At 43.3% G+C, this 18861-nt stretch overlaps 1 pseudogene; it reads left to right on the top strand.

Moving 5' to 3' along the window:
- LOC118388264 (guanine nucleotide-binding protein G(s) subunit alpha-like) overlaps positions 1-18861 on the top strand; it is a 43936-nt pseudogene that overhangs the window by 15433 nt on the left and 9642 nt on the right.

Below are 18861 nucleotides of genomic sequence, written 5' to 3'. Positions count from 1 at the left end.
TTTATGGTTCATTGAACACGCTTTGGAAACAGTGTTTAAACCCTTTACAATGAAGATCTGTGAAATTATTTGGATTTCTATGAATTATCTTTAGAAGACAGGGTTCTGAAAAAGGAACATTTCTTTTTTTTGCGGAGTTTATATTGCCAATATACCACAGCTAAGGGCTGTGTCTGTAAAAGGTCTGGGTGTAGCTGGTGCAGAGGAGTCAGGCGCAGGACAGCAGAGATGAGTAATAAAAGTAACTTTACTCAAAATGACCAAATACATGTAGTAATACCAAGCCCACACAATCGGACCGAAATGCATAAAACAAACATGCACAAAAACCACGGGGGAACAGAGGGTTAAATAATGAACATGTAATTGGGGAATTGAAACCAGGTGTGTAAAACAAAGACAAAACAAATGGAAAATGAAAAGTGGATCGGCTTGAAAGGCCGGTGACGTCGACCGCCGGCCGAACAAGGAGAGGGACCAACTTCGGCGGAAGTCGTGACAGTGTCCAGGCAGTCCACGATGCGTCGTGCCTAAGAACAGCCCTTCGCCGTGGTATATTGTCCACATACCACACCCCCTCGTGGCTTATTAAATAAATAGATACTGTAGTGTATGGCTTGAATGGCAATCTCACACTGGCATTCACCCCAATCAGGTTGAAGAGACGAGGGTTCACACTTCTTTTTAACTTGGGGGTGGCATTTTCATTCCGGGTCGACCAAGTTCAGGACCACAGTCGAAACGTACGAATGCCTTTTCATAAATATATGGGTTCAGCTTGTTTAGGGGTGAGCGCGTACCTGCCATTGTCCCGTGTGGTTCAGTTGGTAGAGCATGTTACTTGCAACTCCAGGGCTGTGGCTTCGATTCCCACAGGGGACCAGTATCAATGAAAATGTATGCACTCACTACTGTAAGTCGCTCTGGATAAGAGTGTCTGCTAAATGACTCAAATGTAAATGTAGCAGCAGATACAGGTTGTTACCTTGACAACAGAATTACACATACTGATATCATCAGTGAGATCTCCTGAAGTAAGAGGCATTGTAAGTGTTGTTGTCAAATGATATGCGTACTCCAGCATACAAAATAAATAAAAAAGTGACAAGGTTGCAAGGAACAGTAAATTCACTGTGGGGGTATGTGCAAGTGTGATGGCGAACTTTGGCTAATGCATATTCACCTGTTTCTTGCAATGTAGCTACATTTTCAATTATCTTGGGTGTGCAATTCCACCCCACCCCAGAGATTATATGGGTGTTTGTCGCCAGAGACTGGGTGGTTGTTATGACTATAGGTGAAACTGCTTGAGTTAATTGATAATATTTACAAAGTGTATTGCTCTATGAATTGCCTATTTTATAAACAGTTTTTTAAACAACAAGTGTTTTGCTAGATGGCACCAATTATTCAACAGATCCTTGAAATAGTTTTTGAATAGCCTACTGCGTTCAGCCTAGTAGGTCTTGTAACCCTGCTCATCGAGAGAAAATGCTGACGATTTTGGTTTCACTAACTTCTTTTCCTAGCCAGTATAGTATGTCATATAGTATGCCAACATCAATACTGTAGGACCTCTCATTAAAAACAGTCATTTGCCTTAAGCTTTTGTTTCCCAACAATATGACTTCACTCAGGTTCCATTTCCGTGGATTCTCAGGTTATGTACAGTGGCTGTATTGCTAATTCTGATCATTCCACACCTTGGCTTCCCCATATGGCACAGTTGATCAACTTTATTGTCCCAGAGGGGGGCCTTTTTGTTGAACGTACAAGAACGACTGCTCCTACATGACATACGCAACATATAATACTGATCACCTCATAGAAATAGTGCAATTTAAAAACATAGTAGGTCAAAATTACATACACACACACTTGCACACACATCAGCCAGTCAGTCAGTCCATAGCAGGGACCGTATACAGATTGTATTGATGGTCAATTCAGGACAGTTGTTGTCCGGGTTTGTGTTCCACAGCCAGACACCCTGGTGTAGGCTATTGATAAATATATGGAGGGAGGGGATCTCTATCGTTCTTGCTTCAGTTCCGTGTGGTTGTCTCAGCCTGCCCCTCAGACTAGAATGTTGTACCTACCTACTGGAAGTTGGACAGGCAGTGCCAGTCAGTACAAGGTGCTGGAGAGTGGGATGAGGAGGACAGAAGGTGATGGGAGGTGGGGAGTGACAGAATGATAGGGAGAGTGGATGATAAGGGAGTGGAATGGCAGAGGTGAGAAGAGATTGGTATGGCAGTTTATTTTAAACGGGGTGTTTTGAGGTCTTCGTGTGAGGAATGTAGTGGAGCCTCCTCTCAGTCATACAGTGCACTGCTTTTACTCGGTCACTGAAACTCCTACATTCTATCAGCCCAGCTACACAGACTGATGAAATGCATGAAGAATGCACTATTTATCTATCTATCCAAATGACATTGTCTCTATCGTCCATCAATGCATGAGCCCCATAGAAAAACCATTGGCAACCATTTTTTATGGATGCAAAATCTGTGTGGTCTGGCCCTTATTTAGGGTTTGCAGACTTCGTCAATAAGTAAAGATTGCCATTCTTCTTTTCCATGTCAAGCATTGCTACACCTTTATGGTGATTTTGATGACATTAAGGTGGTATGCTGTTATACACTGACTTCCTCATTATCGTGATTCTAAATATCTATTTTCATGCTTCACAGGGAGAAAAAACAGAAAATTCAAGACATTAAAAACAACATAAAAGAAGCTATAGAGGTCAGTAATTGGTGCTGTTTACTGCTGATTTCTCCCTCTTGGTTACATTGTTTACATGAGTTAGCAGTATTAGTATCCCAATAGAGGAAGTCTTTAACACATTTCAAGATTTACAAAAACATTTTTTTTTCTGTAGATTTTGTAAATCAAGGTTTTTCTATTCTTCCTCCATTCCAGACTATAGTGACAGCCATGAGTACACTGACGCCCCCAGTCCGGTTAGCCAACCCAGCACACCAGTTCCGAATCGAATACATCCTAAACCTAGTAAATCAGAAGGATTTTGAATTTACATCGGTAAGTATTTTTCTAATTAATAATGACTTATTCTCCCTGTCATGTTGGCATGTTTCCGGGTTGTTCTCTGATGGTGCTTGTTTAGCTCAGTGGGCTAACACAGACTAGTTCAAACCCTAATTGGATTCTGCAGTCTCATTCTGAGTTCTTGCCCCAAAGAAAAATGTCCACCTCAAACTGTTGGAACTATGAACATTAGTCAAACTGGCTGCTAACATGATATAGGTCTATGTGTTTGAATTTAAGGCAGGATGGAATAGACCCAGTCAGTGAATGGAGGAATAGCCAATAAGTTCCTCGAGGAACATCACATCAGCCATGAAAGCTGCTACAGTATGGTTGGTGTCTGGCTGTTTTGTGGTTCAGTAATTAGCAGGTGTGCTCTCCTTGGGATGCTCACAATTGAATGAGGCTCTCACCTGAGAGATGCATGACCTGTGCCTGTTAACACTGATTGTGTTTAATAACACTAAATGAGTCTGATGGGAGTTCCCCTCTGAAACACCAGGACCCTCAGGGATTCCTTCCAAACTGCCTGCTCCCAGGGTTGGCAGGCAGCTGGGTAGGCAGACAGACAGACAGGGAAACAGGCAGGCAGGCAGGATAAGCAGTTTTCCTATTCTGAATCAGAAGTTGCATCTTTAGGTGAGAGTTTGCCCCCCAATCCCCTCTTTTGTAAAACTTGTAAATATTGACTTGTGACTTCCTGTATTATACTGATGCTAAAATGTTTATTCTACAGGCCTTGTATTATTTGTTATTGTTGTTTATTGTCGAAGGAACCTGCACGTAAGCATTTCATTGGACGGTGTATACCATGTGTATCCCATACATACGACTAAAACGTGAAACTTGGTGAGAGTTTGCCCTGATGCTTTCCATAGATTTGGAGATATTTTATATGGTCTGTTGCTGTGCCAAAATAATCTATTCGGAAACTATTCAGACCCCTTGACTTTTTCCACATTCTGTTGCGTTACAGCCTTATTCTGAAATTGATTTAAAAAATAATAATTCTCCATCAATCTACACACAATACATAATGACAAACCAAAAATATTACATTAACATAAGTATTCAGACCCGTTACTCGGTGCTTTGTTGAAGCACCTTTGGCAGTGATTACAGCCTTGAGTCTTCTTGGGTATGACACGACAAGCTTGGCACTCCTGTATTTGGGGAGTTTCTCCCATTCTTCTCTGAAGATCCTCTCAAGCTCTGTCAGATTGGAAGGGGAGAGATTTGCTGCACAGCTATTTTCAGGTCTCTCCAGAGATGTTTGATCGGGTTCAAGTCCGGGCTCTGGCAGGGCCACTCGAGGACATTCAGAGACTTGTCCTGAAGACACTCCTGCGTTGTCTTGGCTGTGTGCTTTGGGTCATTGTCCTGTTGTTAGGTGAACCTTCACCCCAGTCTGAGGTCCTGAGTGCTCTGGAGAAGGTTTTCATCAAGGATCTCTCTGTACTTTGCTCCATTCATTTTTCACTCGATCCTGTCTAGTCTCCAAGTCCCTGCTGCTGAAAAACACTCCACAGCATGATGCTACCACCACCATGCTTCACTTTAGGGATGGTGCCAGGTTTCTTCCAGATGTGACGGCAGGTAGCCTAGTGGTTAGAGCGTTGGGCCAGTAACCCGAGCCCCTGAACAAGGCAGTTAACTCAGTTCCCTGGTAGGCCGTCATTGTAAAATAAGAATTTGTTCTAGTCTAGTTAAATAAAGGTGACGCTTGGCATTCAGGCCAAAGAGTTCAATCTTGGTTTCATCAGACCAGAGAAGTCCTTTAGGTGCCTTTTGGCAAACTCTAAGTCATGTGCATTTTACTGAAGAGTGGCTCCTGTCTGGCCACTCTACCATCGTCCTGATTGATGGAGTATTGCAGAGATGGTTGTCCTTCTAGAAGGTTCTCCCATCTCCAAAGAGCAACTCTGAGACAATTCCTTCAACCTCATGGCTTGGTTTTCACTCTAACATTTACTGTCAACTGTGTGACCTTATAAGGGCAGGTGTGTGCCTTTCCAAATCATGTCCAATCAATTGAATTGACCATATGTGGACTCCAATCAAGTTGTAGAAACATATTAAAAGTGATCAATGGAAACATGATACACCTGAGCTCAATTTCGAGTCTCATATCTAAGGGTCTGAATACTTATGTAAATAAGGTATTTCTGCTTTTTATTTTGAATACATTTTGCAAACATTTCAAAAACCTGTATTTGTCATTATGGGGTAGATTGATGAGGATTTATTATTTATTTAATCCATTTTAGAATAAGGCTGTAATGTTAAAAAAAAGAATAAAGTCAAGGGGTCTGAATACTTTCTGAATGCACTGTATATTGTGGATTGGAATGTCTGTGGCTTCTGACTACTTTTCTGAAGCATCTAACTCATTATATTAATGTGGGTTTGTGTGTTTGGCCAGAGAAGACTATCTGATTGGCTGTTGCCGCCTCCTCCTCCCTCTCGCCCTCCCCCTATCTCCTGGTAGGCTAGGGCCTACCAGGAACCAGTCTGACTGGTTGACTCTGCCTGCCGCTTCGCTCCGCTCTGCTTAGGGTTCTGACAGGGAACAGGGACAGGAAACCTAAGCTTAGCCAATGCCTTGAATATACTGACTACATCCCAGTGTCTTCCTTCAAGAGTTTTGTTTCTTCTACTGTACGTAATGGCCTTTTGTCTCAGTGAACTTCCTCAACCCATATGTTCGTTGTCCTCATCTGTCTCCTCATCTTCTGTACTTCTCTAAATATAACACCAGTTTGAACCAGGACAGGTGTCTTGCTATCTGTCTGTCCTCAGCTATGTATGCTGATGCCATACCTCAAGAATAGGGACAGGAGTTTTGGCCTACTTGGTTATAATATTTTGGGGGGTTATTATATTTGTCCTATTACACACAAGGGTGTAATGGAAATGTGTTTCTTGCCTACCCCATCTCCCCCTAAGATACCCTCAGGGAGAAGGATCACAGCCATTGTACAGCGCCTCAGGAGCAATTAAGGTTAAGTGCACCGGTCAAGGTCACAGTGACAGATTTTTCACTTTGTACCCTTTTCACCTTGCTCCGGTATTCGATCCAGTGACCTTTCGGTTACTGGCCCAATGCTCTAACCTTAAGGCTACCTGCCACATGGTTAGGAGAAACACTTGACCCTACTAATTAGTCACTAGCGTTAAAATGCTCGTTGATTTACAACATGAGTGAATGTCAGGATTTTAGCGTGGTCAGCGAGACTGACATTTCTGTTTTTTTTTGCATGCAGGCATTGGCAGTCATATCAATTGTCATGTAAGCCTGTGTCTTGTTACTGTCCAGACTCCAGAGGCCTAGTTGGGGATGCTTAGAGAGTCCTTGTCATTTGGAAAGACAAGGTTTTGTTATGGTGTTGCTGTCCCTCATCGTTCATGTGTAGGCTGCTTGATTTGATGAATGTTTTCTTCAGTCTGTATCTCTTGTGTCTTGTGCCCACTCTGTCTCCACTCACCACTGTCAACTAAGGGACGGGTACGGCTGTAGGTTCAATGAGACCACTTAAAGGAAAACACATGCAATGCCCGCCCCAAATATGTAATTTTCAGCTTAAAAGTATTTTCTGATTGGTTGATTTAGTGTTGAATTCCCAATTGACTCTTACACGGAAACAGGCTGCGCGCTTGCACCATCGTGCATAAATGTATTTTGTCCCCCTACACCAAACGTGATCACGACACACAGGTTAAAATATCAAAACAAACTCTGAACCAATTACATTCATTTGGAAACAGGTCGAAAAGCATTAAACATTTATGGCAATTTAGCTAGTTGGCTTGCACTTGCTAGCTAATTTGTCCTATTTAGTTAGCTTGCTGCTAGCTAATTTGTCCTGGGATATAAACATTGAGTTGTTATTTTACTTGAAATACACAAGGTCCTCTACTCCGAGAATTAATCCACACATAAAACGGTCAACTGAATAGTTTCTAGTCATCTCTCCTCCTTCCAGGCATTTTCATCTTTGAACTTATATGGCTATTGGCATCTAAACTTTCATAATATTACTACACCGACCGGCAACACAGTTCGTCTTTCAATCACCCACGTGGGTATAACCAATGAGGAGATGGCACGTGGGTACCTGCTTCTATAAACCAATGAGGAGATGGGAGAGGCAGGACTTGCAGTGCGATCTGCGTCAGAAATAGAAAGGACGCTCGTTGACACGCGTGAGCAGTGTGGGTGCAATAATTGAAAAACATAGATTTCTAAATTTATTTTGCGACGCAAGCGGTGTGGTCAGCCTATTAGCCTCTATGCTAGCCCAGGGATTGCCAACCCTCCTGGGCAGCTCCTGCAGGATTTTGTTTCAGTCTGCTAAATGGCATATATTATATTATTATTATTATTAGTGGAAAAATCTGCCGTTCTGCCCCACTTAACCCCAAACAACAACTTCTCCCAGGGCACTGATGACTTGGACATTGATTAAGGCAGCCCCCCTCTGATTCAGAGGGCTTGAGTTAAATGCGGACGACACATTTTGGTTGAATGCTTTCCGTGATGTGCAACTGACTAGGTATCCCTTTCCCTAAACAACCAACCCGTCTATAATCCACATAATTCACATTTCCTGTTGCTCCAGGATTATTTTCCTGCTCTAGGAAACTGGCTAAAATTAAGATCCTATAAAAGATTTAGATGCACTATTGTAAAGTGGCTGTTCCACTGGATGTCATAAGGTGTATGCACCAATTTGTAAGTCGCTCTGGATAAGAGCGTCTGCTAAATGACTTAAATGTAAATGTAAATGTACTATATGTAGGTGAAAAATCGCTCAATTATCCAATAATTTGAGATGTACAGGTGTGCCGCGGGGGTAGGGCCTAGGGGGTAGGGCCGCGGGGGTAGGGGGTAGGGCCGCGGGGGTAGGGCCTAGGGGGTAGGGCCGCGGGGGTAGGGCCTAGGACTATATTTTCTATTACCTGAATGAAATGAATACCTGAAATGTAAATAATGTTGAAGGACTTTTCTAATCTGAGTTGGGTCCAAGTTGGCAACCGGTTTAACTGTCAACCCATGTATTGGCCTGATCCAGTTCTCTGTGTTGTGTTGTTCTGCAGGAGTTCTATGAGCATGCTAAGACCCTATGGCAAGACGAGGGGGTGAAGGCCTGCTTCGAGAGATCCAATGAGTACCAGCTTATCGACTGTGCACAGTAGTAAGTACCCACCCACTCTTTGCCCCATTATGAAACACACACACACACAGACTCAAACTTCAGGACAGGTTAAGTATGCATTTTTATTTTCATTTAACTGCTTTATTGCTGACTTTTTAAATTTGTCCAGCTGACAATGGCATCCTCAATCTACAGTATGGCTGTTGTTTCACTCTACAGTATGGCTGTTGATTCACTCTACAGTATGGCTGTTGATTCACTCTACAGTATGGCTGTTGATTCACTCTACAGTATGGCTGTTGTTTCACTCTACAGTATGGCTGTTGTTTCACTCTACAGTATGGCTGTTGATTCACTTTACAATATGGCTGTTGATTCACTCTACAGTATGGCTGTTGATTCACTCTACAATATGGCTGTTGATTCACTCTACAGTATGGCTGCTGTTTCACTCTACAGTATGGCTGTTGTTTCACTCTACAGTATGGCTGTTGATTCACTCTACAATATGGCTGTTGATTCACTCTACAGTATGGCTGTTTCACTTTACAGTATGGCTGTTGATTCACTCTACAGTATGGCTGTTGACTTCACTCACTACAATATGGCTGTTGATTCACTCTACAGTATGGCTGTTGATTCACTCTACAATATGGCTGTTGATTCACTCTACAGTATGGCTGCTGTTTCACTCTACAGTATGGCTGTTGTTTCACTCTACAGTATGGCTGTTGATTCACTCTACAATATGGCTGTTGATTCACTCTACAGTATGGCTGTTGATTCACTCTACAGTATGGCTGTTGATTCACTCTACAATATGGCTGTTGATTCACAGTATGGCTGTTGTTTCACTATGGCTGTTGATTCACTATACAGTATGGCTGTTGTTTCACTCTACAGTATGGCTGTTGATTCACTCTACAGTATGGCTGTTGATTCACTCTACAGTATGGCTGTTGTTTCACTCTACAGTATGGCTGTTGTTTCACTCTACAGTATGGCTGTTGATTCACTCTACAGTATGGCTGTTGATTCACTCTACAGTATGGCTGTTGTTTCACTCTACAGTATGGCTGTTGTTTCACTCTACAGTATGGCTGTTGATTCACTCAGTATGGCTGTTGTTTCAGTATGGCTGTTGATTCACTCTACAGTATGGCTGTTGATTCACTCTACAGTATGGCTGTTGTTTCACTCTACAGTATGGCTGTTGTTTCACTCTACAGTATGGCTGTTGTTTCACTCTACAGTATGGCTGTTGTTTCACTCTACAGTATGGCTGTTGATTCACTATACAGTATGGCTGTTGTTTCACTCTACAGTATGGCTGTTGATTCACTCTACAGTATGGCTGTTGATTCACTCTACAGTATGGCTGTTGTTTCACTCTACAGTATGGCTGTTGATTCACTCTACAGTATGGCTGTTGTTTCACTCTACAGTATGGCTGTTGATTCACTCTACAGTGTGGCTGTTGTTTCACTCTACAGTATGGCTGTTTCACTCTACACAGTAATGCTGTTGTTTCACTCTACAGTGTGGCTGTTGTTTCACTCTACAGTATGGCTGTTTCACTCTACAGTATGGCTGTTTCACTCTACACAGTATGGCTGTTGTTTCACTCTACAGTATGGCTGTTGATTCACTATACAGTATGGCTGTTTCACTATACAGTATGGCTGTTGATTCACTATACAGTATGGCTGTTGTTTCACTCTACAGTATGGCTGTTGTTTCACTCTACAGTATGGCTGTTGTTTCACTCTACAGTATGGCTGTTGATTCACTCTACAGTATGGCTGTTGTTTCACTCTACAGTATGGCTGTTGATTCACTCTACAGTATGGCTGTTGATTCACTCTACAGTATGGCTGTTGATTCACTCTACAGTATGGCTGTTGTTTCACTCTACAGTATGGCTGTTGATTCACTCTACAGTATGGCTGTTGTTTCACTCTACAGTATGGCTGTTGATTCACTATACAGTATGGCTGTTTCACTATACAGTATGGCTGTTGTTTCACTCTACAGTATGGCTGTTGATTCACTCTACAATATGGCTGTTGTTTCACTCTACAGTATGGCTGTTGTTTCACTCTACAGTATGGCTGTTGATTCACTCTACAATATGGCTGTTGTTTCACTCTACAGTATTGCTGTTGTTTCACTCTACAGTATGGCTGTTGATTCACTCTACAGTATGGCTGTTGATTCACTCTACAGTATGGCTGTTGATTCACTCTACAGTATGGCTGTTGTTTCACTCTACAGTATGGCTGTTGATTCACTCTACAGTATGGCTGTTGATTCACTCTACAGTATGGCTGTTTCACTTTACAGTATGGCTGTTTCACTTTACAGTATGGCTGTTGATTCACTCTACAGTATGGCTGTTGATTCACTCTACAGTATGGCTGTTGTTTCACTCTACAGTATGGCTGTTGATTCACTCTACAGTATGGCTGTTGATTCACTCTACAGTATGGCTGTTGATTCACTCTACAGTATGGCTGTTGTTTCACTCTACAGTATGGCTGTTGATTCACTCTACAGTATGGCTGTTGTTTCACTCTACAGTATGGCTGTTGATTCACTCTACAATATGGCTGTTGATTCACTCTACAGTATGGCTGTTTCACTTTACAGTATGGCTGTTGATTCACTCTACAGTATGGCTGTTGTTTCACTCTACAGTATGGCTGTTGTTTCACTCTACAGTATGGCTGTTGATTCACTCTACAGTATGGCTGTTGATTCACTCTACAGTATGGCTGTTGATTCACTCTACAGTATGGCTGTTGATTCACTCTACAGTATGGCTGTTGATTCACTCTACAGTATGGCTGTTGATTCACTCTACAGTATGGCTGTTGATTCACTCTACAGTATGGCTGTTGTTTCACTCTACAGTATGGCTGTTGATTCACTCTACAGTATGGCTGTTGATTCACTCTACAGTATGGCTGTTGATTCACTCTACAGTATGGCTGTTGATTCACTCTACAGTATGGCTGTTGATTCACTCTACAGTATGGCTGTTGTTTCACTCTACAGTATGGCTGTTGTTTCACTCTACAGTATGGCTGTTGTTTCACTCTACATAGTATGGCTGTTGTTTCACTCTACACAGTATGGCTGTTGTTTCACTATACAGTATGGCTGTTGATTCACTATACAGTATGGCTGTTGTTTCACTCTACAGTATGGCTGTTGTTTCACTCTACAGTATGGCTGTTGTTTCACTCTACAGTATGGCTGTTGATTCACTATACAGTATGGCTGTTGATTCACTATACAGTATGGCTGTTTCACTCTACAGTATGGCTGTTGATTCACTATACAGTATGGCTGTTGTTTCACTCTACAGTATGGCTGTTGTTTCACTCTACAGTATGGCTGTTGTTTCACTCTACAGTATGGCTGTTGTTTCACTCTACAGTATGGCTGTTTCACTTCACTCACAGTATGGCTGTTGTTTCACTCTACAGTATGGCTGTTGTTTCACTCTACAGTATGGCTGTTGTTTCACTCTACAGTATGGCTGTTGTTTCACTCTACAGTATGGCTGTTGTTTCACTCTACAGTATGGCTGTTGTTTCACTCTACAGTATGGCTGTTGTTTCACTCTACAGTATGGCTGTTTCACTCTACAGTGGGCTGTTGTTTCACTCTACAATATGGCTGTTGTTTCACTCTACAATATGGCTGTTGATTCACTATACAGTATGGCTGTTGTTTCACTATACAGTATGGCTGTTGTTTCACTCTACAGTATGGCTGTTGTTTCACTCTACAGTATGGCTGTTGTTTCACTCTACAGTATGGCTGTTGTTTCACTCTACAGTATGGCTGTTGTTTCACTCTACAGTATGGCTGTTGATTCACTCTACAGTATGGCTGTTGTTTCACTCTACAGTATGGCTGTTGTTTCACTCTACAGTATGGCTGTTGTTTCACTCTACAGTATGGCTGTTGTTTCACTCTACAGTATGGCTGTTGTTTCACTCTACAGTATGGCTGTTGTTTCACTCTACAGTATGGCTGTTGTTTCACTCTACAGTATGGCTGTTGTTTCACTCTACAGTATTGCTGTTGTTTCACTCTACAGTATGGCTGTTGTTTCACTCTACAATATGGCTGTTGTTTCACTCTACAATATGGCTGTTGTTTCACTATACAGTATGGCTGTTGTTTCACTATACAGTATGGCTGTTGTTTCACTCTACAGTATGGCTGTTGTTTCTCTCTACAGTGTGGCTGTTGTTTCTCTCTACAGTGTGGCTGTTGTTTCACTCTACAGTGTGGCTGTTGTTTCACTCTACAGTGTGGCTGTTGTTTCACTCTACAGTGTGGCTGTTGTTTCTCTCTACAGTGTGGCTGTTGTTTCTCTCTACAGTGTGGCTGTTGTTTCACTCTACAGTGTGGCTGTTGTTTCACTCTACAGTATGGCTGTTGTTTCACTCTACAGTATGGCTGTTGATTCACTCTACAGTGTGGCTGTTGTTTCACTCTACAGTGTGGCTGTTGATTCACTCTACAGTGTGGCTGTTGTTTCACTCTACAGTATGGCTGTTGATTCACTCTACAGTATGGCTGTTGATTCACTCTACAGTATGGCTGTTGATTCACTCTACAGTATGGCTGTTGTTTCACTCTACAGTATGGCTGTTGATTCACTTTACAGTATGGCTGTTGATTCACTCTACAGTATGGCTGTTGTTTCACTCTACAGTATGGCTGTTGTTTCACTCTACAGTATGGCTGTTGTTTCACTCTACAGTATGGCTGTTGTTTCACTCTACAGTATGGCTGTTGTTTCACTCTACATTATGGCTGTTGATTCACTCTACAGTATGGCTGTTGTTTCACTCTACAGCATGGCTGTTGATTCACTCTACAGTATGGCTGTTGATTCACTCTACAGTATGGCTGTTGATTCACTCTACAGTATGGCTGTTGTTTCACTCTACAGTATGGCTGTTGATTCACTCTACAGTCTGGCTGTTGTTTCACTCTACAGTATGGCTGTTGATTCACTCTACAGTATGGCTGTTGATTCACTCTACAGTATGGCTGTTGATTCACTCTACAGTCTGGCTGTTGTTTCACTCTACAGTCTGGCTGTTGTTTCACTCTACACTATGGCTGTTGTTTCACTCTACACTATGGCTGTTGTTTCACTCTACAATATGGCTGTTGATTCACTCTACAGTATGGCTGTTGATTCACTATACAGTATGGCTGTTTCACTATACAGTATGGCTGTTGATTCACTATACAGTATGGCTGTTGTTTCACTATACAGTATGGCTGTTGATTCACTATACAGTGCGGCTGTTGATTCACTCTACAATATGGCTGTTGTTTCACTCTACAGTATGGCTGTTGATTCACTCTACAGTATGGCTGTTGTTTCACTCTACAGTATGGCTGTTTCACTCTACACAGTATGGCTGTTGTTTCACTCTACAGTGTGGCTGTTGTTTCACTCTACAGTATGGCTGTTTCACTCTACAGTATGGCTGTTGATTCACTATACAGTATGGCTGTTGTTTCACTATACAGTATGGCTGTTGTTTCACTATACAGTATGGCTGTTGTTTCACTCTACAGTATGGCTGTTGTTTCACTCTACAGTATGGCTGTTGTTTCACTCTACAGTATGGCTGTTGATTCACAATACAGTATGGCTGTTGTTTCACTCTACAGTATGGCTGTTGTTTCACTCTACAGTATGGCTGTTGTTTCACTCTACAATATGGCTGTTGTTTCACTCTACAATATGGCTGTTGTTTCACTCTACAGTGTGGCTGCTGTTTCACTCTACAGTGTGGCTGCTGTTTCACTCTACAGTATGGCTGTCGTTTCACTCTACAGTATGGCTGTTGTTTCACTCTACAGTATGGCTGTTGTTTCACTCTACAGTATGGCTGTTGTTTCACTCTACAGTATGGCTGCTGTTTCACTCTACAGTGTGGCTGCTGTTTCACTCTACAGTATGGCTGTTGTTTCACTCTACAGTGTGGCTGTTGTTGAGATTGTGTTTTACAATAGCTTGTTTTTTTATTTGTGTATGCTGGAGATTTGTGCATATTCCAATATATTTTCATTGTGGCTGTGTTGAGAGGGTTGGCTGTGTTGGGAGAGAGGGTTGGCTGTGTTGGGAGGGAGGGAGAGGGTTGGCTGTGTTGGGAGGGAGGGAGAGGTTTGGCTGTGTTGGGAGGGAGGGAGAGGTTTGGCTGTGTTGGGAGGGAGGGAGAGGGTTGGCTGTGTAGGGAGGGAGAGAGTTTTACAGTAGAGCTTACCTTTCCCTCATCGTCTCATAACTTTTCATTTCTGGAATTGTTTCTTATCTGCTTTTTTTGTCTATGTTATAAGTCATGCACTGGTCACATGAATCCAGAGTTCTTGGAAGATGGATGCTGTTGGTGGGGGGGATGCGAGTCCGGGGATGCGAGCCGCTCCTGGAACATCAAAGACAGGCAGGAAGACGACAGACGGAGAGGCAGGCAGGTAGACAGACAGTTAGGTGCAGGCTAAAGGGGGAGAGACATATAGATGGAGGTCTTTCCTGCATTGCGGGGTATGTATGTCAGCCCTCCCCCAGTCTCCCACACCCAGCAGCCCAGCCTGTGTTGTGGATCAGATGCTGGGCTGGGTAGCCACACCGGAAGTGCTCCCCTCCCCCCGCTGTGTACTTATGTAAACGGAGAAGCAGAGAAGGGGAGAGGGAGAGCTATTTTTAACTCAGGCTAGCTGCAGAAGGAGAAAGAATTAGTGTGTGTGTGTGTTGGGGAAAGAGAGACAACTTTAGCATCAATGATGGTGTCTGCATGGAATGAAAATCTGTCTGGGTTAGTGAGGGAAAGTGAAAACCCTCCCTCGGTAATGTTCCCCCCTCTCTGTGTCAGTGATAAGGACTTGGTAGTATCCCCCCTCTCTGTAGCAGTGATAAGGACTTGGTAGTGTTCCCCCCTCTCTGTGGGAGACATAAGGACTTGGTCGTGTACTCCCATCTCTGTGCCGGTGATAAGGACTTGTTAATGTTCTCCTCTCTCTGTGTCAGTTTTAAGGACTTGGTAGTGTTCCCCCCTCTCTGTGGGAGAGATAAGGACTTGGTAGTGTTCCCCTCTCTCTGTGGGAGAGATAAGGACTTGGTAGTGTTCCCCCCTCTCTGTGGGAGAGATAATATATATATATATATGCCATTTAGCAGACGCTTTTATCCAAAGCGACTTACAGTCATGTGTGCATACATTCTACATATGGGTGGTCCCGGGGATCGAACCCACTACCCTGGCGTTACAAGCGCCATGCTCTACCAACTGAGCTACAGAAGGACCACAGATAAGGACTTGGTAGTGTTCCCCCCTCTCTGTGTCCGTGATAAGGACTTGGTAGTGTTCCCCCCTCTCTGTGTAAGTGATAAGGACTTGGTAGTGTTCCCCCCTCTCTGTGGGAGAGATAAGGACTTGGTAGTGTTCCCCCCTCTCTGTGGGAGAGATAAGGACTTGGTAGTGTTCCCCCCTCTCTGTGGGAGAGATAAGGACTTGGTAGTGTTCCCCCCTCTCTGTGGGAGAGATAAGGACTTGGTAGTGTTCCCCCCTCTCTGTGTCCGTGATAAGGACTTGGTAGTGTTCCCCCCTCTCTGTGTAAGTGATAAGGACTTGGTAGTGTTCCCCCCTCTCTGTGGGAGAGATAAGGACTTGGTAGTGTTCCCCCCTCTCTGTGGGAGAGATAAGGACTTGGTAGTGTTCCCCCCTCTCTGTGGGAGAGATAAGGACTTGGTAGTGTTCCCCCCTCTCTGTGGGAGAGATAAGGACTTGGTAGTGTTCCCCCCTCTCTGTGTCTGTGATAAGGACTTGGTAGTGTTCCCCCCTCTCTGTGGGAGAGATAAGGACTTGGTAGTGTTCCCCCCTCTCTGTGTCCGTGATAGGGACTTGGTAGTGTTCCCCTCTCTGTGTCCGTGATAAGGACTTGGTAGAATTCCCCTCTCTATGTCCGTGATAAGGACTTGGTAGTATTCCCCTCTCTGTGTCCGTGATAAGGACTTGGTAGTATTCCCCTCTCTGTGTCCGTGATAAGGACTTGGTAGTATTCCTCTCTCTGTGTCCGTGATAAGGACTTGGTAGTGTTCCCCCCTCGCTGTGTCTGTGATAAGGACTTGGTAGTATTCCCCCCTCTCTGTGTCTGTGATAAGGACTTGGTAGTATCCCCCCTCTCTGTGTCCGTGATAAGGACTTGGTAGTATCCCCCCTCTCTGTGTCCGTGATAAGGACTTGGTAGTATTCCCCTCTCTGTGTCCGTGATAAGGACTTGGTAGTATTCCCCTCTCTGTGTCCGTGATAAGGACTTGGTAGTATTCCCCTCTCTGTGTCCGTGATAAGGACTTGGTAGTATTCCCCTGCCTCTGTGGTGGTGGTGATAAGGACTTGGTAGTATTCCCCTCTCTGTGTCCGTGATAAGGACTTGGTAGTATTCCCCTGCCTCTGTGGTGGTGGTGATAAGGACTTGGTAGTATTCCCCTCTCTGTGTCCGTGATAAGGACTTGGTAGTATTCCCCTGCCTCTGTGGTGGTGGTGATAAGGACTTGGTAGTGTTCCCTTCTCTCTATGACTTGTGATAAGGACTGTGATAAAGCTGTGATAAGGCTGTTCTAAGGACTGGGTTAAGGCTCTTCTAAGAACTGTGATGAGGCTGTTCTAGGGACTGTTCTACGGACTGTGGGAAGGCTGCTCTAAGGACTTTGATTAGGCTGTGATAAGGACTGTGATAAATTTGTTATTAGGACTGTGATAAGGACTTGTGAAGGAGGTTGAATTGAGTCTCAGTCAGATGGAGGCAGGCGCATGGAATCACTTCTGCTCTGTTGTCATCAGATTCTTAGGTTTTCATGTTTTCATGGCACTTCCTGTCACATTTGGTTGTCTGTGTTTTTAATTAAGGATGTTTTGTATCTTAATCATTTTAGTAATGCAACAGGGTGACATGTTGACTGTCCGAAAGGCGCTGAAATAGACTGTAGGCAATCACTTCATATACAAAGTCCATGTGATTGCATGGCTTGTCACATTTACCAACCCTACTCTCCGTAGTTTTATTTAACTAGGCAAGTCAGTTAAGAACAAATTCTTATTTACAATGACGGCCTACCCAAGGTAAAAATCTGTCGTTCTGCCCTGAACAAGGCAGTTAACCCACTGTTCCCAGGTAGGCAGTCATTGTAAATAAGAATTTGTTCTTAACTGACTAGTTAAATAAAGATGAACAAAAAAATGGTAAACCTGGCCAAACCCTAACCTGGACGATGCTGGGCCAATTGTGCGCCGCTCTATGGGACTCCCAATCACGGCCAGTTGTGATACAGCCCAGGATTGAACCAGGGTCTGCTGTGATGCTTCTAGCACTGAGATGCAGTGCCTTTGACCGCTCTGCCACTCGGGAGCCTCATGTATCTGCCTCATTTCATTCTATACCACATAGATTATCACCCTCTCATGGGCGTCACATATTAGGCCAAGAAGTTATGAAATGGCTGTTGTTGCAAGTATATTGCTTATTGTGTTGTCAAAATGTCTTTCTCTGGCTGAGTGCTACATTTTCATTCCTTAACAACCGGGATAAAACATGTTACGTTACAGATTCTTGAGAGCAAACTTTTACCGGATCCTGTTATGAATTGGGGGTCAATTTGGGGAGTGCCTTGAGTTCCAACAGCAACATACAGTATAGACGATATGGTAGTATAGATACTAAACCAAACAGATACCCAGAACAACATGTCAAGTAGTTTTGATCTGTGGTTGAGACCTCGTGAGAGCACGGTTAACCTACATAAATCTCAGTCCTACATGAATGTCACAGAAATTCATCTCAAAATAAAAAGCTCTTTCCCTGTGTATTAGGAGTATTACGGTCTTGTCTGACAATCGCACTGCTCATTGCTCTGTCAAAATCATGGGTGGGGAGGAGTGTACAAAACACTCCAGGTCACTGTTGAATGTCGAAACTAGATAGTTAAATAAAAAATGTCAAATAACTGCCCTTTTTCTGGCCCGCAAATTGCTTTTGATGAACAAATCTGCCCTCCGATGGTTTTTAAAAAGCCCAATGTGTCCCTCGAGTCAAAATTGTGTTTGCTTTGTACTAATTCTGTATTCCATAACAAACTTGATAAACTAGGCTTCATTTTGCATTTGTATCTCAGTTTCCCTGATAAGATTTGTACCTAAACGCACTACATAATTCAGTGAACAGGACTGGGAAGTGAAGGTGCGATGCCGCAGACAAAGCAGAGAGAGGTTGTTGAGCTGCTCCCCTCAGGCTGATGTGGACAGCTTTAGGAATGCTGAGGAAATAGGGCTGTGTGGAGTAGCCTAGGCCAGGGGTTCTCAAACGTTTTGGGGCCAGGAACCCCATATGTGATAGCAAATTCTTCTTTAGTGAGATAAAATAGTATACAAGGAGTTTTAATCTGACTTCGGCAGTGCGTCAAACAAGTCTCGGGCCCTGGGAAGGAACATTTTAAATCAAATCAAATGTATTTATAAAGCCCTTCGTACATCAGCTGATATCTCAAAGTGCTGTACAGAAAGAAACCCAGCCTAAAACCCCAAACAGCAAGCAATGCAGGTGTAGAAGCACGGTGGCT

This window comes from Oncorhynchus keta, chromosome 10, assembly GCF_023373465.1.
Source record: "Oncorhynchus keta strain PuntledgeMale-10-30-2019 chromosome 10, Oket_V2, whole genome shotgun sequence".
Lineage (NCBI taxonomy): Eukaryota > Metazoa > Chordata > Actinopteri > Salmoniformes > Salmonidae > Oncorhynchus > Oncorhynchus keta.
The sequence above is the reverse complement of the archived record's forward strand: the minus strand, read 5'-3'. Positions and strand labels throughout refer to the sequence as shown.